Source organism: Equus caballus, chromosome 5 (genome assembly GCF_041296265.1).
Source record: "Equus caballus isolate H_3958 breed thoroughbred chromosome 5, TB-T2T, whole genome shotgun sequence".
Lineage (NCBI taxonomy): Eukaryota > Metazoa > Chordata > Mammalia > Perissodactyla > Equidae > Equus > Equus caballus.
The window spans coordinates 57,655,992-57,680,582 of NC_091688.1; the positions used below are offsets into that span (position 1 = coordinate 57,655,992).

The 24,591-nt window shown below is 46.1% G+C and overlaps 1 long non-coding RNA gene across 1 annotated transcript in view; it reads left to right on the top strand.

The window, feature by feature from the left end:
* The window catches only part of LOC138924100 (uncharacterized), an 80,127-nt gene extending 64,806 nt beyond the window's left edge, over positions 1–15,321 (top strand). The window contains exons 3-4 of the long non-coding RNA XR_011438727.1: positions 311–357; positions 14,227–15,321. This is a non-coding gene — a long non-coding RNA (uncharacterized lncRNA). The remainder of the gene's footprint in view (positions 1–310; positions 358–14,226) is intronic.
* The last annotated feature ends 9,270 nt before the right edge of the window (positions 15,322–24,591 follow it).

Genomic DNA, 24,591 nt, shown 5'->3' on the forward strand with positions numbered 1-24,591 from the left:
CAGAGCAAATCATTCAAAAGACATTTAAGATGGTTAACATGATAGATGGTTAAGGAAAGGAAGCAATAAGGAGAAAAAGAGAGGTGAGAGAGGTCTTGGAAGGAGAGAGAAAAAAGAAATTTGTGATACGGGGAGAGAAACAGAGTGATGCATCAATGGGCACACACAGAAAAAGACACACAGAGATCCAGTCCCAGGAAAAAGAACACCCAAGGACAGATTGCCAAGGCAGATTTCCAGTTTTATGATTCTTTAGGATAGAGTGAGTAAAAATCTTAAAAACTGTGCTTGTTTTCTGCTTCAATTTTAGGTACAAATATGGATATTCTCTCTCAGGAAGTTGCCCAGGAAATGAAAGTAAGTCAAAGCAATGGATCTCAACCACTGGGTAAAAGGAAGCCCAAGTTTTAATATGATTGTGTGACAAATCCCTAACTCATATCATCCACAAAAAGAAACTACGTTTGGTTTAAATTTTTAAATGTTAAAAAAACTATAATAGTACCAAAAAACAATATACAAAGATAGTTTCATATCTTTGAGTGTGGAAGGCCTATCAATGTATACAATATGATCCAAAAGTAATAAAGAAAAGATGGACACAATTGACTACATAAAAATGTAACATTTATGTATAGGCAAAGAGATAATGAACAAAATGGAAAGATATGACAGAAAGTACTTGCAATATATATGAAAAATTACTGATATCCAAGATATATAAATTATTCCTATCAATCTATAAGAAAAAGAAAACTCAGTTTTTAAAATGTGCAAAGGGGGGCCAGCCTAGTAGCATAGTAGTTAAGTTCGTGCACTCTGCTTTGGCAGCCTGGGGTTCGTGGGTTCAGATCCCAGGTGCCAACCTCCACACTGCTCATCAAGCCATACTATGGTGACATTCCATATACAAAATAGAGGAAGGATGGCACAGATGTTAGCTCAGGGCCAATCTTCCTCACCAAAAATAAAAGGGCAAAGGATATAAATGAGCAGTTTATAAAAGAAATACACTATAGAAGAAATATCAGTAAACATATGAGAAGACATCTAACATCATCAACATATATATAAATACCATTTTCATCATCAGACTGGCAAAATTAGAAAAGATCATAATTTACGTTATTGACAAGAATGTAGGGACAAACAGTCACCTTCACACGCTATTGGAGGGAATATAAACCCAGACCTCTTGCGGGGTAGAATTTGGCAACTTCCACCAAACTTTAAAATATATATGTTCTGGACCTAGTAATTTTTATTTGAGAAATCTATCCAACACAAGTATTTGCATAAATGTGCAAAAATTCTCTTTAAGGATATTTGTTGCAGCATTTTTTGTAGAAAAATTTGCAAACAACTGAAATTGTGGTAGTCTCACATTATGAAATACTGCATAATATTTAAAATAGAATGAAGTAGACCCAAGAGTAAGAAGATACTAATATTCTATTACATGATAATACATTACATCACATTCTATCATCAGTGCACACATGGACAAAAGCCTGGAAGGATTCTGGCCGGACTTTTAACAGGGCTCTCCTTTCAGGACTTAGAGTCCAAGAAGACTGAAAGGAAGCTTTCACTTTTTATTTTATCAACTTCTTTGAAGTTAGAAATTTTGGTAATGAGCACATTATTTTTATAATGAAATGTTTTTTGTTCTTTTTAAATAAAGGATGCTTAAGTACATGCAGATCCTGGGAAACAATTAGCATCTAGTTTCCCGGCTTGTAAGTGGCTAACCCACTAGCCAGCTGTCCAACTCAGCCTTGAAGGCCTGGGCAGACAATGTGTGACGGCCATCATGTAACCTGCCTCTGCTTCTAAGGGAAATTGTCCCCTCTTCCTCCCGCTTTCCTGATAGTTTTTCCTAAGTTTTCATGGAGCAAGTGGAGAGCAGCTTTCTGTTCTTCTTTTGAAACATTAATCCCACTCCTCTCACATCTCATTCAATTCTGAGTGATGAGCCTGGTTTCAAGGGCAGAAATCGTGAAAGAGATCCATCGATCTGACTATGTACAATTTAAAACTCTTATATGTAAAAAGCCATAAAAAAGGTGAAAAGACTTTTTCTTAAAGGGGAAAATTATTTGCAAGATATATGACGACAGTTAATACCCTTAAAACTAAATTTTTCTTGTAAACATAGAAAGAAAAGATAGACCCCTTGATATTAAAATGCATCAAGGTCATCAAAGGGAAATTCACAAAAGAAGAAATGCAATTAAACAACAAGCCTATGAAAACATAGTCAGTTTATTAACAAACAAAGAAATCAAAATTTTAGCATAGTTGCATTGTTCAGCTTTCATTTAAAAAATGGAAATACACAGTGTTGGTGACGGTGGAAACAGACGTTCTTGTATACGGCCAGTAGAAATGCAAATAGGTGTAGAGTTTCTGATGGACAATTTGTCAGTGTGAATCAGAAGATCAAAAATATTTACATTTTGACCTAACAAGTCTGCAACAATGATTTTATCCTAAGGAAATAATAAGACTTGGCTATAAGTTTATATACTTTTTATAAGTCAAAATTGGGAACAATTTAAATGTTCAAGAGGAGGAAATTGGTGGAGTAAATCACGATATGATGAACTGAATGCAGAAGAAAAGGTCACAATAAACAATATAAGGTAGTTTTTGTTTCTCCAAAAGTGTGTGCCAGGTGTGCGTCTCTTGGAAGGCTGTCCACCTGGCGTTGGCCCTGCGTGTGGGATAATGGCTATCGCTCTGCTGTCTTTGGTTGTTGTTGCTGTTCTAATGTTTCTAAATTGAACATGTATTGCTTTCCAATTGATTTCTTTTTAATTCTAAGTGGGCCTCCCACTTAGGCAAAAGCTCCCAGTACGGAGGGTGGGCCCAGCCAGCCCCTGCCTTCGTGTGTGAGGTTCCGGGGAAAATCCGATGGATGAGTCATTCCAGTTTCTCCCTCAGCATACTCACTGCAGTCTAGGGGGTGTCTCTTGCTCTATCTTACCTGACTCTTTTTCTTACCCAAACTAAGACTCTTGGGGAAACAGACTAAAGGGAAGACAGTAAGAAGCAGAGGAGGAGGAGAAGACAACATTCTCGGAGGTCTTGCTTTTGGGTCAATTCCTATTCCCTGGCTAGTGAAACCCCTTTGGCCCTGACTCCCACCTCCTTCTCTCTGTGTCAATGTCAAGCGCTAGCGAGGATCAGGTTGTGTCAACACTGTGGCAGTTCACACCTGACTAAATGTCTTGAATTGTTGGATGTTAGAGCGGAAAGAAATTCAGGTAGCAATCTGGTCTCCTCTCCACATTTCAGTTGAGCATCCTGAGCCCAGGGAGGCGCTGGCATGTGCCTACTCCCCTTGTCTGAGTCAGCAACCTAACCCCCAGCCTCTGGGACCTGTGCTTCAAACTCTGGGGCCGCCTCTGCTTCCTCCTGAGGGCAAGGGGTCAGCTTTGCCTCCTACACCTTGTGAGCCGCCTCAGCTTAGGAATCACTGGGTCCAGCCTCACCTTCCTACATAACCTCCATCTCTGCTCCTTGCTGGCTCCGCTGTGCCCTCGTTAGACCTTCCAACAAGCCCAGGTGGGAAATGGGAACAAGGAGCCAAGTGTGTATGTAGCATCTTACACTAAAAACTGAGTATGCCGTGGCTTCAGGGATGCTCAGAAAGGCCACACCATGTGTCTGTTTGCAGCCCAGTCCCATTGACGTTTAGCTTGGTTGTACCTGGGTGGTCACATCGGAATCAGCATCAGCATCCGCAGCCATTTTCATGGCCAAGAAATGACGTGGGTGTTCTTATCAGGGCAGCCTCAGGCAACCAGACACCAATGCATCCTCCGAGGTGGGAGACTCCTGTCCCTGAGGGTCTACTCCTCTGCAGGTGTCAAATCTTCCTGAGCAAATCCTTTTTCTTTTCCTTTTGTCTGTCCCGCCCACACGGCATGGGGGACAGAATCAACCCACGGAAACAGTTCCTGTGTGAAGTCTGGGTTCCTGAAATGAGAGTCACCCAGCCTGGAAGTCCCCCAAGGGGTAAATGCCTCTGAAGAAGAAAGGGTATGTGATGCTCTGTCACCGGCTGTACAATCACGTGATTATAGAGAAGAGAGCTTTGACCCAGACTGACTCTGCCCCGCCATGTGCTGGGTCTGTGGATCTGGGCATGCACTTAAGGTCCTTGTGCTTCAGTTTCCACTTTTGTAAAAGAGGACAATACTTCATTCTCAAGCTTTTTGTGATTGTCAAATGAGATGACGTGTCCAGTGTCTAGGGTAGTGCCTGGCCCCTGGGAGACCCTCAACAAACATCAGCTTTCTTCCCTGTTCACCACTATGTTCCCGATAGAGGGGCCTACTTAAGGGAGGGGACAAAATCGAGCTGCTTTGCCATCAGAAATAAACCCAGAAAGCTTGAGGCTCTCAGGGCTTCTGAATACTCTCCAGCAAGAAAGTCGGGGACTTTAATAAGATTTCTTAGGTATGTATTACTTTTCTCTGCTTTTCCTTTTTGTCATCTTCCTCCCCTTGTTTATTTCTCAGGATTGCTTAGCTAAAGTGTGAATTTGTGAACTAAGAAGCTGTGATGCTAGGGACACAGGGAAACCGATCCCCTCCCTGCTGCTGGGCTTGGGAACAGGAGCCCAGGACACAGGGAGGTGGTGCCAGCTGCCCAGAGTAGAGGAGACAGAGCGAGAGCCTGACCCAGAGAAGAGCAGGACGGCCGGACGGAGGCGCCCGCTGGCCAAGGCCCGGGGCGGGGTCCACCACGGCCTAAAGGAGCTGGAAGTCCACGCAGCTCTTCAGCAAACAGCAAGAGCCCAATAAATGACGGTTGTATGAACAACTGAACGGAGAAGATGAAAGAATTGGTGGTGGGATGGAATTCAAGCTAGAAGACCCAGGTTTAAAATGTGATTTCTAACTTTTCCTGCTTGCTAGCTGTGCAGTCCTCAAAGCCCTCGCTGAGCCTGTTTTGTCGTGTTTAAAATGGCGAGGTGGGGCACGGGGCAATCCTTCTGCTTGTTCAGTTTAGCTCAAGAGGTTGTGATGAAGGCCAGATAAAGGCACTGATGAGAAACCTACAGTATACGCCGGAAAGTTCAGGACAGCGTTGTGATGAGAGCCTGTGAAAAATGTATGGGAAAATCATCAAGAGAAGGTTTCTGGGATTTAGTTCAGCCACTGCCAGATCCCACACCAAGAGAGAGGGCAATCTCCTCAGCGTCAGGGAGCTGGGCAAAAAGAGCGGTCACCCTCAGGGGCGCCCAGTAAATCTATCCCTTCCCGCAGTTTCTAGGGCTGCTTTATTTCAAAGGACCTTGTCAAAGTGCCTGCCTGCTGCTGCCACCTCCTGGCCATAATCTGAACTGCACCCTTGCTAATTTTCCACTGGAGGTTGTTAGAACACCTAACCTTTGCATATAAACTGTATTTGCATCGTGTTTTTCAGTTTACACTTTCTCTCCTCAAAAGTAATATTCTTTCATCCACACCATATCCTTGCAGTATAAGTGTTTTTGTAGATGAAGACACCAAGGCCCAGAGAAGTTAAGTGAATTTCTATGGAGACTTAGCCAGGAGATGAGCCCAGATTCTCTGATTCCAAGACCTGTGTTCTTCTCCTGTCACTAGGGTGTGTCAGCTGGTTCTACACCTACTATTTTAGTTCTCAGAATCTGAGCATGGCGTTCTCCCGACCTCCTCTCCTACCCCTCCCCTCTGCTACGGCCCCAAACTCCCCGTCCTTATCTCACATCTGTATCCAAGGCTGTACCCATGGGCAAGGAGGGGAGTGGGGGCTACAAAGATGAGCAGGGCACATGGAGTCGTGTCCTCCCAGGGATCTCAGACTGGTGAGGGAGGTGAGACAGGCACCAGGGACCACAGTACCTGTGAGAAACCTCACAGACAGGTTCAGGCAGAATTCAGGGAGATCAAAGAGGCTCCCGCTGGGAGAGGTGGTACCTGAGCTGGATCTTAAAAGACCAACAGGGTGCAAGTTCACGAAGAGGTCTGTGGATGAAGGACATTCCAGGCAGAGGGCCCGGCAGGAGGCAGGAGCAAAGCACAGAGCTCAGTGCCCGGGGAATTTGCGCTCCTGTTTGCAGAGGGGAGAGACAGGCAGTGAAGCTGGACAGGGAGGTTGGGGGGGAGGATGAAATTCGTACTATGATCCAGTCTTCAGGTCTTCCACTTACTCATTTAACAGATATTTATTGTGGCAGGCACATATTCTGTTTGCTTCTCAGGATAAAAGCAAAGCCAAAACTTTGTTACATGATATTCCTTTACTCAGTCAATGAATATTTGTTGACTGCCTACTTTCCTTGAGCAGGCTGCTGTCCCAGGCCCTGGGAGGTCTCTCTGCCCACATTGAAATTACATTCTAGTGGGGACACAGATAATGAGCACCATAAATAAGTAACATGTAAGTATTTAGATAGTGAAAATTCAGGAGAAAAATGAGATGGGAAAGGGAGAGTGCAAGTTGGGATGGGGGCATGCACTGTTAGAGAGTGTGGCCCCAGTGAGGCGGGTGAATACACGGGGGAGGAGCACTCCAGGCAGAAGAAACAGCGAGCAAAGGCCCAGAGGAGCGAGTGGGGATGGGGGAAGAGGAGAAGAGGTCGGAGACCCCGAGGAGGGCAGGCAGGCCGAGTAGCAAGTCACAGGAGGCTTTGTTCAGAGCAGGAGCAGCTCAGTGCTGACTGCTGTGAGGCCTGGCTCTTTCTGCAGAATTTAAAGCAATGGAAAAGGAGCCTTTCCTGCAGTCGACTCTACAGATTTGACTGAGGTGTGGGGAGGTGAGGCCAGGGGTCCTGGGAGGTCCAGCTCTTGGAATGTGCAACAAACCACCCTAAACTTAGTGGCATAAAATGACCACCATGTTATTCTGCTCACAGCATCTGTGGGCATGGTTGCTCCCTGCCCTGCCATGTCTGTAGTCCCCCAGAGAAGACTCACATGGCTGGAGAGCTGCTGGGCACTGGGAGAGCTGGTCCTGGGGGATGTATGTCCAAGATGGTGACTTCACTGGCAGGCCCGATGCCTGCACTGGGAAGGCTAGAGAACTGTCGACTGGAGCACCCCACACGGCCTCTCAATGGGACTGGACTCCCCACAGTGTGGGGCTTCCTTTTGAGAAGGAGGGTCCGGGGAGGGGGCCACCAGAAAGCCAGCGTGGCAAGAGAAGCAGGTGCAGCTGCCTGGGCTTTTATGACCCAGCCTTCAGAATTCCCATAGCGTCACTTCCACTGCTCTCAACTGGTTGCAGGAGACACAGAGCCCGGATTCCAGTGGAAGGAACTAGACCTCACCTCTCCATGGGAAGTATGTCAAAGAATTGGCAGCCTTAGTGCTAATTCGTGTAGTTGTTAAGTTTGTGTACTCGCTTCAGTGACCCGGGGTTCATGGGTTCAGATCCCAGACACAGACCTATGCACAGCTCATCTAGCCAAGCTGTGGCAGTGTCCCACATACAAAATAGAGGGAGATTGGCACGGATGTTAGCTCAGTGACAATCTTCCTCAAGCAGAAAGAGGAAGATTGGCAATAGATATTAGTTCAGGGCCAATTTTCCTCACCCCCAAAAAAGTTGGCAGCCTTTTAAAAACACCACCATGATGTGCCTTGGGGCAAGTCAGAGCAGGGTTACTGCAGACATGAGTTTTATAATTAGAAGAAGACCCAAGGCACCTTTAACACTGTTCACATGAAGAAGTCTACTGCCTGTGTGTCTCTGGGTCTCATAAATGAGCAAGCTCCACTGAACACAGGAGTGCATTACTCACAATAGCCAAGACAAGGAAACAACTCCAGTTGCGTGTTTCACTTAAACGAGATGTCTAAAATTGTTAAACTCACAGAAGCAGGGAATACAATGTGGCTAAGGGGCTGGGGGAAAGAGGAGATGGGAGGTTGTTATTCAATGGGTATAAAGCTCAGTTATGCCAGATGAATAAATTCTAGAGATCTTCTGTGCAATGCGATGCCTATAGTTAACAATGCGATATTGTGCACTTCAAAATTTAAGAGACTAGAGCTCATGTTGTGTTCTTTTTTCCCAGTTTCATTGAGATGTAATTGACATATAACGTTATGTATGTTTAAGGTGTACAATGTGATCTGATATTTGTATATATTGTGAAATAATTCCCACAATAAGGTTGGTTAACACCTCCATCATTTCACATCATTACTGTTTTTTGCATGTGTGTGTGGTGAGAACATTTAGGTTCTACTTCCTCAGCAACTTTAGTCACTGTGCTGTACGTTAAATCCCCAGAACTGACTCATCTTATGGCTGGAAGTTTGTACCCTTTGACTAACATCTCCCTATTTCCCCCACCCCTCAGGCCCTGGCAACCACCGTTCTACTCCCTGCTTCTGTGGGTTTGGTTTTCCTTAGGTTTCACATACAAGCGAGATCATACAGTATTTGTCTTTGTCTGGCTTATTTCATTTAACATAATGTTGTCAAGGTTCACCCAAGTTGTTGCAAATGGCAGGGTTTCCTTCATTTTTTCGGCTAAGTAACATTGCATTGTGTATATTTACCACATGTCCTTTATCTCTCGTCCTTCGATGGACACTGAGGTTGTTTCTCAGTCTTGGCTATGGTAAATAATGCTGCAATGACATTCAGGTGCAGATATCTGTTGACACAGTGTTTTCATTTCCTTTGGACGTATTCTCAGAAGTGGGACTGCTGAATCATACAGTAGTTCTATTTTTAATTTTTTGAGGAAACTCCATACTGGTTTTCATAGTGGCTGTACTGTCATTTTAAGTGTTCTTTTGATTACAAAAAACAAACAAAGGGACAGAAGGAAACTTTAGGAGGTTTTGGATGCGTCCATTATCCTGATCGTGGTGATGGTAGGATGGGTCCTTGCATACATCCCAACTCATCAAATTGTATGCATTAAATATGTGCTGTTCTTTGTGTATCAATTATGCATCAATAAAGCTGTTTTAAAAAACCAAACAAATAAGCCATCTAGAAGGTCCCTGGAAAGGCGGCTGCATCCTCGGCCTCCTCCCACTGTGGGTTTTGTCTATAAAATGTAACAAATCCCTCTTCCCTCCCCATGGGGGACAGGGCAGTGTTGGGTGCCAAACTTGTGCCAAGTATGTATTAATAAACTCTGAACTGTATTGGCAGCTTTGTGGTTTTCTGCAGCCTTTTGCAGCCTGGAAAATGTTTTCCGATTAGAAACCCCTGCTGTTTTATCTATTACGTATGAAACCGAATAAGTCTCCACATGTCCACTGGGGGTTGGTGAGTAACATCAGAGTGTGTAGCGAGGGGAAGGAATTAAAAAAGGAGCTAATGTCATCCGCGGGGAGTAGCTGGGGAAACAAGAAACCACTCTGGACGAGCAGGGCTGCAGAAAGGCTTTTTGCCATGTATCATGGCCCCTCGAGGCAGGAGCTCACGTCCCCTGTCCGTGCCCCCAACATGTAGAAGGCAGCTGCAAAGAATGTTATACACGGGCTGACTCACAGAGGGGAAATTTTATCTCGCAGGCAGATTTGATTTCCTGAGAGCCATATGCTTGTCTTTCTTTTTCCCAAAGAGCCCACAGTCTCATGTGGGAAAAATTCAGAGTTTTATTGGCTTTCAGAGGAGAGGGAATTGGAAATGTTAGATAAATAGAGACCACATGGACCAGAGTTTCCTCGCACTCCCCCGGGGCGGTGGATGAGGGCCATGCCACGAAGCTGCAGATCCGCGGACAGAAATGCAAAACTGAGATGTGGAAGAATTGTGGGACGACGGGAACCAGGAAACGTGGGCTCTGTGCCCTGCTCTGTCACTTAACTCCTCCGAACCACATTTTCCCTGTGACGTGGGGGAGGGCAAGATTTTCCGTTTATCTGGCAAAACCAATGTGAGTATCTAAGAGGGCAGTGTATGTGACACTGCCTTGGGATTCAAAAGGGGTCCTGATAGGTCAGGTTATAGGAGGATGTAACTTATAATCTGACCAAAACTAAGGTATTCGTCTGCCCACTCTTTAAGCAAATATTAATTGAATGCTGTATCGGAACACTTTGTCTGCAAGTGGCATAAAGCCAACTGAAAATACTTAAAGTATTGGAAGAGGGTCAAAAGGTACAAACTTCCTGTTACAAAATAAAGTCCTGGGGGTGTAATGTACAGCATAGTGACTATAGTTAATAATGCTTTTTGCGTATTTGAAAGTTGCTAAGAGAGTTGATCTTAAAAGTCCTCATCATAAGAAAAAAACCTCTAACTATGTATGGTGATGGGTATTAACTAGACTTGTTATTGGTGATTATTTTGCAATATATACAAATACTGAATCATTGTGTTACACACCTGAAACTAATATAACGTTATATGTCAGTTGTACCTCAATAAAAAAAATTTTTTTAGAGGTTAAACATAAAGTTACCATATGATCTGGCGATTCCACTCTTAGGTATTTACCTTAGAGAATTGAAAACATATGTCCACACAAAAACAGGTAATCTTATACTTAGTGGTGAAATATTGAGTGCTTTCCCTAAAAAAAAAAAAATACTTTCCTCAAAATAGAGAAGTGATTAGCTCATTCATTTATTCATTTATTCATTCAGTCTGTAAATTGACAACACTTTATTAAGTACATGCTATGTGCCAGTTGCTGTTCTAAGAACTGAATATATAACAGCAAACAAATCAGCCTCAGTTTCCCACAGGATATATAGTCTAATGGGAAGATACAGATAATAATAGCCACGTAAATATATAATTTTTCAGGTGGTGATAAGTGCTACAAAGGAAAAAAAGCAAGGCAAGGAGAGACAGAGTGACAAGGAAGTGCCATTTTGGGGAGGAATCGTCAGGGATGGCCTAAGCAAATAGGCAACACTTGAGCAGAACCCTGAAGGAAAGAGGGAGCAAACTGTGCAACTATCTTGTAGAAAAGCATTCCACGGAGAGAGAACAGCAAGTGCAAAGGCCCTGAGGTGGGAGTTAGAAAGCTAGTTAGGATGGAGTGGGCTGAGCTAGGGTGAGTGTGGTAAGAGATGAGGTCAGAGGGGAGCAGGCAGGTACTGCAGGGCCTGTGAGTCAAAGGAAGGATCTTGGCATGAATGGAGACCTTTTGAGGGCTCTGAGCAGAGAAGTGGTATTATCTGACTTCCATTTTTAAAAGGATCTCTCAGGCTAATCTTTGGAGAACGGCACAGAAGGATAGCAGTGGAGGCAGGGAGACCAGCGGGAAGGCTATTGCAGTGGTCTGAGCCAGAAGACTAGGAAGGTAGCAGCAGACATACAAGAAAGGGTTGGATGATGGATATATCTCAAAGGCAGTGCTGGTGGGAGTTGCTTATGGACTGGATGTAAGGTATAGGTGTATGACAAAGTTTTAGGAGTGGTCCATGTACAGCTGGATCCATGAGCTCAAACAATAAAATCAGGACTCTTTTTCTCCATCTCTGAGTCCTGCTTTTGTCTGTATTGGCTTCGTTTTCAGGCAGGCTCTTCCACATGGGGGTAAAGATGGCCACCAGCACCTCATGGCCCACTTTAGGACGCTCTCTCAGAAGAACAAGGAACCTCTTTGTTCCCAAAGTCTTCAATAAATGTCCTCCCTGATCTCATTGGCTTGAACAGGGTCATGTGATCACCCTGAACCAATGAGAATAGCCAGGGGATGGAATTACATTGACTGGGTTGGGCCTAAGCCACATGCTCCATTCCTAGAATGATGGGCAGAGTTAGCTTCCCTTCGGCACATGGGGAGATGCAGATAATGTGGTTATGGAGAGAAGGGGGCTGGATGGGGGTTGGCCACCATAATGTCCACTGCAATCGGGGCAGTTTAACAAGGGCATCCAGAGCAAATGGAAAGGGTACACATCAAAGATGCAAATTGGTGAACTAATTACATGTGGAGGCTGAGGAAGAAGGGACACTGGAGATATTTCCAAAATAATTTAGGGAATGATATTAATAGAATTGGGGACCGGGGGATCCAAAGAATGTTTACGTTGCAAAAGGGTGAGATCATGAGTTCAATTTTGGTCATGTGAGAGAGAGACACGTAAATGACTAACCACAAGTCAAAGCAGAACGAAATGGATGTTAACTGAGAAGAATAAGCAAAATACACAGGGGAAGCTATAATCATGGTGCCTGCAGGTCAGAAATGGAGAGATGGATAACAGTCGGGTAGACATTTAGATCTGTCTCCCAACAGACCAGGAGTGGAGTTTCCCTGTCATTGATAACGAGCACTTAATTATCCACAGCACTGACCCCACTAGGTGTGGAGCGTCTTTTTAGTTGTTAGCTTCACCACTGGTTTGTGTACCAGAGCTGCTAATAGGTAGCCCATCTGACTGCACAGTTTCCCTCCTCCATCTTGCCCCAGGCACAGCCTTCTGTTCAAGCAGTGAAACAGCCATGGGAAGAATCACCTGCAGTTAGGGGCACAGCGCTCTTTGTTGGCTGCAGATGGAAGACTGGAGAAAGCTGGGCGTTTTTCAGGGGAGAAGCAAGTGGAGAAGGGGGTACCTCCCATAATTAAAGTCCAGCCCAGCGCTTCTTCTAAAGGAGAAGCAAAATACAGTCAGTGCAACTTCCTCCAAAACGGCTAAGAGAGCCACGGAGAAAGAAAGACGCTCCTGTCTGCGGGAAAAGGGGAGAATGAAACGGGAATATGCTGCAACAGGCGAAGCTTCCTGGGAAAAGATAAGAGCAGCTAAAAATCGGAATTAGATCACACCAGCCAAGGCAATTAAGGAGAATAAGATGTGCTTTTACGAATATCAGGGGAAAGGAGATCATGGAGAGGAAATAAGACTTAATAAATGCAGAGGACCATGAAATTAAGGATGACCACAAATGACTGAAATACCCAATTCATTCTTTGTTACCCTTTAACTAGGAAAACAAAGAAAAGAAATTGAGCAATTAAAAAGTAAAGATGACTTGAGAAAAGACTACGGTAGATTCCGGCAGGGAGGAGATGTCCCTGGTGGGGTCCTCAAACGCTGCACACTCTTCCCTGGGACCCAAAGACATCAGGGCTCACGAAGCTGCCCCAGCCCCGCATTCGCACTGGGCTGGTGAGCACGGTGTGCTCAGTTTCCTGAGTTCGATGAACTGACAGAGCTGAGGAAAGACGGTAGAGAGAGGAAGGGAAAATGGGAAGGAGAGACCCTGGCCAGGCACCCCTAAGCCATGGTGCGTTTGGAAGCATCATGATGGCCTCGAACTAAGTGGTGAAGAAGTTCAGCTGGTCTTCAGCATCGCCCCTCCCCACCCATTCCTCTCGGCCTCCCTCTCTCCTTCCTCCTCAAGTGCTTACAGGCAGTGGTTAGTGCACATCTATTGGCTTAGTGTCTGTGAGGAGCCCACCCACAAGGCTGTCCCACTTTTGAGAGAAGAGAGGAAGTACAGTGAGGCGGCGCACGCAGAGCAAACAAGAGCGGCTCGTCCTTTTTTCTTAAGTGAGGAGATCAAGTTGATTTCTATAACTTGCAACCAAAAGTCCTAACACAGCCATGTACTCTGACGGGCACTGGGGATGCAAAGGGGTGAAGCTAGGGCGCTGCTCTCAAAGAGCTCCCGGCTACGTAAGACAGACATCATGTAAACAAATCTTTGCAACTTTTGGTGTGATGAACGCAGTAATGGTGGATGTATGGACAAGGTACCCTGACAGCTCGGAGGAGGAGGAAGCCACTCTGCTAGGGCAGCCAGTGAAGGCTTCTACAGGTCTCTTGTGCTTGATTCTGATGGATGATTAGGATTTTGACAAGTGGCAAAGGAGCACTTTTCAGACAGCAGGAACCTCATGTGGAAAGGCCGTGGGGCACCAAGAGTGTGTGACATCCAGTACCTACACCATTCCCTTTCCTTTCTAGATCTCTCCATCATCTCCACCCTCTGGCTGCCCAATATTCTCTTTTAACTCAAACTTTTCTTGCTAGAGAGAGAGTTTTAGGAATAGACTGAACTGTTGGTTAAATGCAAGTGTTAGGGACACTGTCACCTCCCTTAATTGCATTACAAAGACTAAAATGTGAGGATGATGCTTAACCAAGCAATAGACTTTCTGACATGGTGGTTACAGAGGTTTAGGGTGGTGGGGGCAGGGATTTAGGAGAGCACCCTATGGATGACCACCCCCTGTGTCTAGATGGCTCTTAGACCACTGGAAGCCACTGGGAGTACAGAGCCCCTCACACAGCTTCTTCTCCTCATTCATTCATTCAGGGGATGCCACGCCGAGCACACCAGACATGGCTCCTGCCCTTGAAGAGACTAAATCATCACGGAAACAGAGAGACAACTGCAAAGGGAGAAGCTGCAAATGGGAAGGAAAGGTGTGGGTGCTGTGACCGTGGGCCCCAGGGACACAATCTGGGCAGAAAGATCAGGGGAAGCCTCTTGGTACGGATGTGAAGGACAGGGAGGCTTTTACTAGGCCAAGAGGGCTGAGAAGAGCATCCCCCGAGGCCAAGAGAAGAGCAGGGGCAAAAGCCCTGTGGTGGCAGGACAGGTGGGTGGAAGGAAGGTCAGTGTGACTGGAACAGAGAGCAAGGGCTGGGGTCCGGGCACAAAGTGAGACAGAAATGGGGAAGCTCACGGTGCCACACAGGTGGGGCTGAGGCCCAGATTCTTCATCCCAATAGCAGTGGGAAGCCACTGAGAAACATAAGCAGCGGGGTGACAGGAAGGTTCCGATTTGTGTAAAATAAATTGGAGCAAGCCCACATGGCGGGGGTGCAGGTTCAGATGACAGATGGCGGTGGGGCTTGGATTTGCGCAGAGACAGTGAAGATGGATGGAAATTGGGCAGGATGGTGGTGTGGGATGGGGTATGGAGAGGAAGGCATCATGTCTCTATATGGAAAGAGGCACCATTAAGCAAGTTGGGGACACTAGAAGAGGACGTATGGCCTCACTTGGCCTCAGCTGCCCTTGTTCTTGTGCTTGGACCTGCCCAAGGACCATTTGGAGGTGTCAGTGCTGTGCTGTCACCATCACCCTGAGTGGCCTCCAGACCTCTACTTTGATAATCAACAGGCCACAGCGTGTCCTTCTTCCCCAGTGGAGGGAACGTGGCACAGTCGGACAACAACAAGACTTCAATGTTGTGACTGTTATTGTCATTCTATATGTTTTTGCCAATTTTTTTTTGGTGTGGGACGAGAAGAGGCTAATGCTCCAGACAAAAGGACTAAGAAGGAGCTATCAACTTGGCAAAACGTATTGAAGAGTTCTGTGATCAAGCAATCATACAGTGTTGGAATTTAAAGTAAAGGGATCTTAGTAAAAAAATAAAAATCTCTTTGACAGCTGTTAAAACACCCCCTGCTTCAGCGTTTCAATGCCTGGGAGCAAACCGTTTCCAAAGCAGCCACTTCCATTGTCAGAGGCTCTGATGGCAGGAGACACGGTTTGCTTCTGTTGAGTCGGGATTTATCTCTGAGCAACTTCCACCCAGTTGTCTTGGTTCTGTTCTCTGGAGGCGGAACAGGTCAATGTCCCTTTTAAAAGGTGGTGCCCAGAAAGCGCACAAGACTCCAAGTGTGGTCTGATTGAGTTAAAGTCCTGTGGGGAATTTAGAGGGAAAAAAATAAAGCCACTGAGTTAACCAGCTCTAAAAAATGACAGTCATAGAAAGGGTCCATAAGCGGAACCTTAGAATTATAAACTAAAGGGGGCCTTTGAAAATGCCCAGGTTGTCACTTTCCCGGAAGAGGAAAAGCACACCGAGTCCTGTCCAACCCAGAGAAGCTGACCTAATTTTTAGGGTCTCTAAAAGCAATGGTTCCATGGATGTTTATTGTAGAGATTTCTTACAAATCAATTATTATAAATATTTTCAAATCAGTGTTTTCTAGTGGACTAATTTGTTTTTACATTTCCCTCTCTTGCTATTATCTCTCTTACCACATAAGTTGTCTTCCTAACGAAGCCGCTTATTGTATCATATTCCAGGAACGCGCGCTCTTCCGCTCTTGTAGCGTTTCAGTTCCTACTGCATTAATTAACCACACTTCCTCTATTATTTTCCGCTTTTTTTGTATGGGATCCATGCTATTTATCCTTGTATTGTTGCATAATGTTTTGTGTGAAGGATGTGTTCTCAAAATTGCATGCAAATCTAATCTTTGTGAATTGAGTCTCTTCAATTAGAAGTGCCTTCCAAATGCATTTTGAGTGTCATTATTTAAAGGCGCTTTATGGGAGGCAGCCTGGTAGAACGGGAAACATGACCTTTGGAGCCAGTCACCGACACCACCTGGATCTGGGCCTGCCTCTTCCAAGCAGTGTACCCTTGACTGGTGACTTAATCCAGCGGAGCCCTGGTTTCTAATCTGTGAAAGGGGATAATAACACCCCTTTAAAATGTTGTTGTCGAAAATCAATAAGCAAAGCAAAATTTTACAGCCTAGGAAGTAGAAACGCCTCTCTCTCTTTCAAGTGAAGAGCCATTTTTTAAAGTGAATAATCTTTTCAAAAGTCTATTTTGCAAGTTCAGGTGTTTCTGATCGCACATCCCTAAATCAGGACACAAGCATATATTGATTTCACCCTCTGACTTGGCGAGCTTTCCACCAAACTTCTTCCTGGGTCCCCACTTTTGAACCCCACCCTGTTCTGGGCACAACTTCCTCTCTGGTCCCAAACGGAGGTCAATAGCTGCAGGACTGCCAGCTGCCTCATCAAGTCCCTGCTTTTGGCGACCGTGCTGGAGCTCTTGATGCTTAAGGCCCATTCCTCTCTTTCTCACTCTTCTTTATGGATCACCTTCTGAACAGCTTTACCTGCCCTTTTTCATGGTGTTTGGGTCTTTTTGGTTCTCCCCAAGCTCTTCTCCAGAAGGGTGGGATTTTTGCATCCATTCGAATCACCCATCTCTCCTACCTGACTTTGAGCTCCTTGAAAGGTCACCTCCACAGGCCAAGTACAGTGCACGAAAGAACAGCCAGCAACCCTCCCTGGAAAGTTCTTTCTATAGCTTGACGTACGCAGCAAGTCACTTCAGCTCTCTGGGATTCCATTTGTCATCTGTAAGATGAGGAAATGCAATGATAGCAGTGGTTTCCAGGCTGGAGGTCCTAGTCCTAGGGATTCATAGTGGGAGAACTGGAGCAAACTACTCTGACTGCTTGTAAAAGCTCAAAAGAAAGTGTGCGTTTACCCAGTTCAGGCTGCACTGGCTACTGTAAGCACTCTGTCTTGATCTGGCTGGGAGGATGTCAATTCTGTGTGATATCAGAGGTGAAATCACGTTGCTCAGCAGGTGCATCAGTCAGGACTCCTGGTGGCAAAGGATAGAGAACAAGTCCGATTGACTTAAGCAAAAAAATAAGTGCATTCGAAAGATGTCAGCTAGCTCCAGAAGAAACGGAAAAGCAGGAGGGCCAGGCTCTGACAATGGGCAGGAACCAGAGAAAGCTGAGCATCGAGGCACTCAGCCAAGGTCCCACCACAGTAGCAGCCCAGTTGGGGTGGCACTGAACACCACACACAGACCCACTAGAAGCACCACTCTAGGATACGGGATGCTTCTGCCAGTGGAACGAATTCCAAACCATGGCTGCTGCTGTGTATCACTCACTCCAGATGCAGAATCTCCTGTAGGACCATCCAGTTTGCTAATCTTAAGCTTTCTGTGCTCACATCCAGCTGCTATCGGACAGAAACAGCAAGTATCAGGTCTTCAGAGACCTTATTCTATTAGGAGAATTCCCTAAATGACTAATATCCACTATGGTTGTTAAATGTTTGTCATGATGAGTAAACCAATTAGAGCTTAATCAGTGGGGGAGAATTGATTTTGAAATCTAGTATCCATGGGAGAGCACATAACGAACAGACTTTATGATGATTTAAAAAAAAAAAGATTGACCATAATAGATGATTTCTAATGTCACTTCCAGGCTCAGGTGCCCCCTGCAGGCAGAAAGGAGGAACAAGGACTGAAATGATTTTCTCAAGCTTGCTCTTTCACCAAATATATGCCATTAAAGTGACTAATTGTAGAATTAATCACTGCTTAGGAATAATTAGCCACAGCTGATATTAGGTTCTGCTACATATAAGAAAAATAAAAGGAATAATTTCATAAATATGATATGGAGTTTTCTTTTACATAAAAGAAATCTGGAGGTGAGCAGTCCCAGGCTGTAGGATGGTTTCACAGTGCTCATGAACCCAGGCCTCTTTTATTTTGCTCTGCTATACTTAGTAGTTTAGGGCTTTCATCCACAAAGACGCCTTCTTAAGGCTACTAGAGCTCCAGCCATCATGTCTGCATTCCAGAAAGGAAGTAGGAGTAATGGTGAAGGGATGAAAGGAGGAAGGGCACATACAAACTGTCTAACCTCTCTTAAGACTTCCTAAAAGTCAAAGTTAAAAATCTCTGCCTACATCTTATTCATCACCTCTATCTGCAGGCAGCCTGGGAAATATGGTCTTTTATCTGGGCACGTTGCCAGACAAAGACTGAGTGGGAAACTAGCAGTCTTTGCTTCCCCAAGAAAGTCTCAAAGGTGATTAGAGGTAGTCACAGGTCTGGTTGGGTGACCACTGGCTCTCTTTCTGCTCCCCGCTTCGTTCCTCTCCCAAGTCAACTTTATGCGGTTTCACTTAAGGTCAAGGAAGCCTCGGTGGGAGAGACAAGCACAGGTGCCTTAGGACCACCTTTCTGAAACATCTGGAAGGTGGTCATGGGTCCCTCGAGAAGCTTCCTAGAGAATAACAAAAATAGTGAATATTTATCGAGCATTTGCCTCTGCCAGTCACTGCGTGGCATCTCCACTCTCTCACCTCATTCTCACAACCACTCCATGAGGCGGGCACAGTTGTCCCCAGCCTGCAAACGAGGAAACCAAGCGTTAGTGGCACTAGGTACTTTGTCCGGTCACAGTTAGTAATGGGAAGCCAGGATGGAAACCTGGGTCTGTCTGATTCCTGGGCCGAAGTCCTTAACCAACACGCTGCAGCCACGCTGTCCCATACAGTGGTCACTGGCCACAAGTAGCTATGGACATTTAGATTTAAATTAATTAAAATAAAATTGCCGTTCCTCAGTCCCACTAGCCACATTTCAAGTGCTCAATAGCCACCATATTAAATAGTGAAGATACAGAACATTTTCAACATCACAGGAAGTTCTATTGGACAGAGCCGTGCTAGAGGAATGGGTCGTTTCTGACTTCCATTCCCCATCGTAGATGAGATGAAGAGATATTCTCTTCCTTTCTCCTGCTTCCTTTCCTGTTTTCCACTTGCCCTGTCTTGTTACACTATACAGCCCAGCCACTCAAAGAGATGGAAGAAATTCTGAAAAAGAAAATACCCGATAAAGTTGGAAAAGCAGCAGCTTGTGATATTTCTGCTGCTACAGGGCTTAACTTCGGGGCAGGGTAGCCACTGGGAGGGGCAGAGCTGGCTTGGCCTCGAGGACGCTCCCTGGAGTTTGCAGCCGGCTCGGCTCACAGGGGACCGCTAGACTGGGATGTGTTCCGGAACACTAAGCTGGAGCTCCCTTACCTTTTAATTCCTTTCTTTAGCTTTTATTCTCTCCTTTTCCCATTTTGACACATGCCAAATGTGTTTCAGTTTAAACCTGCTCTTTTAAAAGGTTGCAAGACTCCCAGCTGCTGTGAAGTCAGATTTTCAAGAACACATTTGCATCTTTTCTCAGTTGCTGCCTTAATTACACATAATAAAGGTATTTAGTTATAGAAGAATAGCTGATGAGCCTGAACTATAATACAAAGGTCTTGCCAAAAGCCATTTCCTTTGTCAAGAGAGAACTTGCTCAAATACAGCAGGAAGCCGTGATTCATTCTTACGCCACAAGTGTTACTACAAGAAATTCAGTTTAGTGGGAGTGGCCGTCACACAAACGTTAAGCAGTGACAGAGTTCTCAGCCACGTTGTGCAAGCAGCACCAATGTCTTAAACAGGAATATGTGACAAGAGAAGACCAGCATCATTTGTGACTGGTTTAGGAGGGTCAGCAAATTTTGTTTGCAGGCTGACTACTTGTTTTTATAAATAAAGCTTTATTGGAGCACAGCCATGCTCATTCATTTACATGTTGTTTATGGCTGTTTTCACGCTACAACAGCAGAGTTTAGTTGCAGCAGACGCTGTATGGCCTGTAAAGCCTAAAATACTTTATGACCCTTTACCAGCCCTCTGCCTAGAAAGCAGGAGTTATAGCTCTGAGGTGTCAGGCCTGTCCCATTCGGGTAACTCTCTGGGAGGGCTCGCACTGACCCTGCCCTCACACCTGGTCCAGGACACCATCATCTCATCCCTGCATGACTTCTCCAGCCTCCTTCCTGCCCACCTGGTCCCCCCTTGTCCCCCTGCAGTCTATTGTCCATGCTGCAGCCAGAGGGCACCTTTGAAACAAGCCATTTCATGTCTCTGCCTTGCTCAGAATCCTCCAAGGGCTTCCATTACAAGGAGAGTAAAATCTGAAGTCCTTAAAGTGACCCACAGGGCCCTACATCATCTGCCTACCACCCTCCATGTTACCTCACTGACCTGTTTGCTCCATCTGGCTCTCTCTGCCCCAGCCACATCAGCTTCCTCCCTGAGTCTTGAACTGCCAGGCACAGTCCCCACTCACAGGCAGAGGTGGCTGCCTGGCCCCCAAAAATGCCCATCCACAGAGCGGCCTTGCTGCTGGGAGGCAGCCGCCCAGTCAGACCCTTGGTACTGGGATGTGGCCTCATGACTGGTTCTCACCAATGGAACACAAGAGGAAGCAATGCTTGTCACTTCCGGCTGGGGGGTGTGGGTCTTAGGAGCCGTCTGCGCCTTCTTTACTCTCCATCTCCCCCTCCCCATCTTAATGGGAAGGTCTTTGAGACTCTTGGAAATGCAAAAGCCACCAATAGAAGGCATTTAAGTCTCTGGGTCCAAAAGAAGACTGCCACCCATCCACCAGCAACCTACCACTGGCCTGGGGCCTGAGTGAGAAATCGACATTTACGGTGCCATGTTTCTACTGCGAAGCTGGGGAATCGTTGGGCAGTTAGCGTGAGCCTAACTAACTCAGGAACTTTGAACTTGCTGTTCCCCCTTCGTGGAATGCTCTTCCCCAAACATCTGCGTGCCTTGTCATTTTCTTCAGGTCTCTGTTCACCTGCCGTCTTATCTGAGATGCTTTCCCAAATGACTCTAAATAGAAGAGCAAATCCCTTGCTAGCCCAGCACTATCCGCCTGGGACTGTCACATTTGTCTTCACAGCACACATCACCTCCAGACATGGTCTTTATTGACCAGCTTATTATTCAGGCCAGAGTTATCTGCCATCTTTCTCACTCTACTAGAATGCAAGCTCCCATGTGGCCCCATCACTTAGCACAGTGTAGAGGTACAATACATGTTTGATGAATGAACGAACAATCCCAAGGATTGTCTTCCTAATTATACACACGAGGATTCATGGGGGAAACAATAAGGTTTGGAGTAGATGGGGGGGAGGGTGGGGAGAAGAAAGAATGATACATGTGGGATGATTCTTTTCACAATTTTCTTTTAAAGATTGGCACTGAGCTAACATCTGTTGCCAATCTTTTTTTTTCTTCTTTTCCCCAAAGCCCCCCAGTACATAGTTGTATATTCTAATTGTAGATCCTTCTAGTTCTGCTATGTGAGATACTGCCTCCCCATGGCTGGATAATCACTGCCAGATCCATGCTCAGGATCCGAACCGGCAAAACCCTGAGCCACCAAAGCCGAGAGCAAGAACTTAACCACTTGGCCACGGGGCCCGCCCCATCTTTTCGCAATTTTTAATATTATGTAAAGTATTATTTATGCCAGAGACAGTACATACACTAGACATGTGGAGCCCCCGAGAGAAGTCATGGGGGTGTGGGCCGCAGGTGGCAGCAGAGAACTGCTCTGTGACAGGGAGCCAAGGGTGCTCAGAAGCTCAGGGAATGGGCATCGAAATTAGCCTGAGGGGTTGGGCGAAGCTTGCCAAAGGAGGCAACACCCAGGAGAAACTGACTGGGAGAAGAAGCCAGAAGAAGTGTTCCTGGCATCAGGGAGACCAGGAGACGTGCCGCGGCCCGGTGGTTTGAGGAGCCCTGAGCAGTCTGATACGGCGTGAACTCGCGGGCAGGCAGGGAGTGGGGTAGAGGCGGGCAGAAAGGCCTGTGGGGCCCAGATCATGAACAGACTTGCTTGTTATGCTAAGAAGCTTGAACTGTATCCTGAAAGCGATGGGAACCAGGCAAGAGAGGGCCAAGCAGGAGAATGGCACAATCAGGAGTACATTTTATAAGGTCCTTTCTGGCAGCAGCCTGTAAACTGGATTGGCATGTGTGTGAGATTAGAGGCCAGATGAGGCAAATATATCAAGATGTGCGGGGTGGTCCAGGATCCCAGCCCTAACTCCTGGGAGACAACACAAGTCGCATGGCCTAGCTCTAGACAACGGGAGCCTGAGAAGCTGTTTCCACTTTCTTCCTCCCTGTGCCAGGCGAGGGGGTGGGTGCCATCTGGGTCTAGTTTCATAAAACTGTGGGCTCCAGGAGAAGGCACTGGTCTCAAGCAGTGGCATCTCTGAATCCACTGAGCTCTGCATTCTCTCACTATCCAGCAGGGCCCCTGCAGGGATGGTGGACCTTGATGAATCACTGCCACAAACCGGCGCCTACAAACATGCCAGGAGCCTTGGGATCCGGAAAAAGGGAGGGCATTTGGGAGGCCCCAGTACTCAAGTCTGTCATGTTGTAACCTGAGTGTTTAGAGTCTGGGCATCTGAGGGGTAGCCAGAGAGGGGACATTTAGGGTGTCTAGGCGATGCAGTTGCATTTCAGATGAGTGGAGTTGGCATTCTCCAGTTAGGAGAGGCCAAGAAAGACAGGGGGATGTCAGCAATGGGTAGCTGTAGCCACCCAAATGTCAGCAGTAGATCTTCCAAGACCCTTGGTTTGCTCCCAGACACTTGGCACCATGCAACAGTGTCCACGTAGCAGCAGAACTCTTGATACTTTCATTTCCATCATCTCCCACGCTCACCAACCCATGGAGCACTTGCTGAGGGCTCCAGGAATGGGAGGAGAGTACAGTGGGGTGTCTCAGGGTGTGCTGAGCAGTGAGTGAACTCTAGAGGTCTGGCTTCCAGCAATGAGTCATGAAAGCTGGAAGAGGCTCAAGACAGCCATTGTTTCTCATATGGTTTGTGCTGTGGGAGAATCTTCTGCATTCAAGGAGCATAGAGAAGTTCCAAGGCTGGAGTGTGGACCACAGAAGGTGGGTGTGTGAGTGCAGTTGGAAGCAGAGCAAGCCATGTGGAGGATTTGACAGATGCCTGAAACAGAGGGTATTACTGCCCATGATTGGCTTTTCCAGGCTCTCTGTGGCTCTCGTTATACATGGCTGGCGTGGAAGTTTGAGTTAGAAGCTTAGAAGGGCTAACAAGCCATCTAAGCATAGTGGGAGGAGGAGACTGGTCTCCATACAAAGTGGGTCACCTTTCGTCTCCAGCCATCTGTTTCCATGGGCCCCTGGGGTCCAGTGTCACTGGATCTTCTGACTCTAAGAAAGTGGAAGACCCAGATTCTTATGGGATATCTCCTTTATCAGTCAATTTGTCTAGGTTAGGTTGCAGTAACAAACAGCCCCAAAAAGCAGTGGCTCATAAGAGTAAAGATAACAGTAAATGTACAGAAAATGTTCATTTCTGTTCCTGTTATGTATTGGCGCCTATGGCTCTGCTCTGTGTGCCTTTTTATTCCAGATCCAGGCTGAAGAGCAGACCCCATCCCGGACGTGCCCCCTCATGGCAGAAGGAAAAGAGAGCCCACAGACCCATGTGATTCTTCTTCAAGTATCTGCTCCCAGGTAGCACAGGTCACTCCTGCTCACACTCACCAGCCAAAGCAAGGACCCTGGCCAAGCCAGAGCGACCGAAAGAGGATAAACGCCCCCCAACCCCCAAATCTCACGGGGAGACATTGCTGCTCACATGGCCATTGGCGGGAGTGTGGTGAATAATTAGGGCAAGAGTATGATCTGCCATGCTCCCTCTTTTTAAATGTTGGCAGCTGAATCAAAAGTGTCATAAATGCTGGGCAGAGCCAAACAAAGCACAGGGAACCACGGCAGCCAATTTACAGCCCCTACTTTGTAGGGTCAGAGATGAAGTGAACAGTCTTGCTCTCTTCCTGAAACACAGATGCTGGCTCCGAATTCCCTGAGCTTAATAGTCCTTTCAGAAAGAGAAAAATCATTACTGTGCCTTAACATCATGGGTGAATCTATACCGGCTCCTAGCAATCACTATTTCCTTTCATAGATGCTCATAAATTTCCTTTTAAACAATTCATTCATAAACATTGCCCAGAATCCAGGTCGTTCGCCATTCTGTGATTTTCAGAGTTCCTCTTCTTCCATTTTTTACTTTCAGGACAACATTTGCTTGGGTCTAATCTTATAGCACCAGCTGTTCTCTACGGTCCCTCAAAGATTATTGACAGAACACAGCAATGACCTTTGCAAGATCTCTTAGCACCCAAGGGTTTAAATGGTTTCAGGCCAAGAAACTTGACGCCACTTCCAGTAGTAAGAAGCTCTTCCATATTCCC